A 522-nucleotide genomic window follows, 5' to 3' on the forward strand; every position below is an offset into this window, starting at 1 on the left:
TATATGTATGTATGTATGTATGTATGTATGTATCATCATCATCATCGTATAACCTCTGCTTTCCTTGCTGGCATGGGTTGGAAGGTTTGACTGGTGGCTGACAAGCTAGAAGACTCTACCAGGCCTCAATCTGATCTGGCAAAGTTTCTACCCGTGGATCCTATTCCTAATGCCAACCACTCCGAGAGTGTAGTGAGTGCTATTTACATGCCTTTAGTACAGGACCAGTCACCCAGCACTTGTATCAACCACGCTCGAACGATGCTTTTTACGTGCCACCGGCACAGGAGCCAGTCAGGCGGCACTGGCAACGATCACGCTCGAATGGTGCTTTTAACGTGCCACTGGCACAGGTGCCAATCAGGCAGTACTGTCATCGGCCACAACAATTTCACTTGACTCAACAGGTCTTTGCAAGCGCAGTTTATTGCCCAATGATTGAAGGGTACTCTTAAATGGGTCGATTATGCTGCCCTGGTATAGGCCACATTTACGGTCTCACTTGACTTGCCTGGTTTTCTC

The 522-nt window shown here is 47.9% G+C and overlaps 1 protein-coding gene across 1 annotated transcript in view; it reads left to right on the top strand.

The window, feature by feature from the left end:
- Nucleotides 1-522, top strand: part of LOC106882727 (tetraspanin-33) — an 82973-nt gene that overhangs the window by 25314 nt on the left and 57137 nt on the right. The window lies entirely within an intron of this gene.

The sequence above is a fragment of the Octopus bimaculoides genome, chromosome 4, assembly GCF_001194135.2.
Source record: "Octopus bimaculoides isolate UCB-OBI-ISO-001 chromosome 4, ASM119413v2, whole genome shotgun sequence".
NCBI classification, from domain to species: Eukaryota; Metazoa; Mollusca; class Cephalopoda; order Octopoda; family Octopodidae; genus Octopus; species Octopus bimaculoides.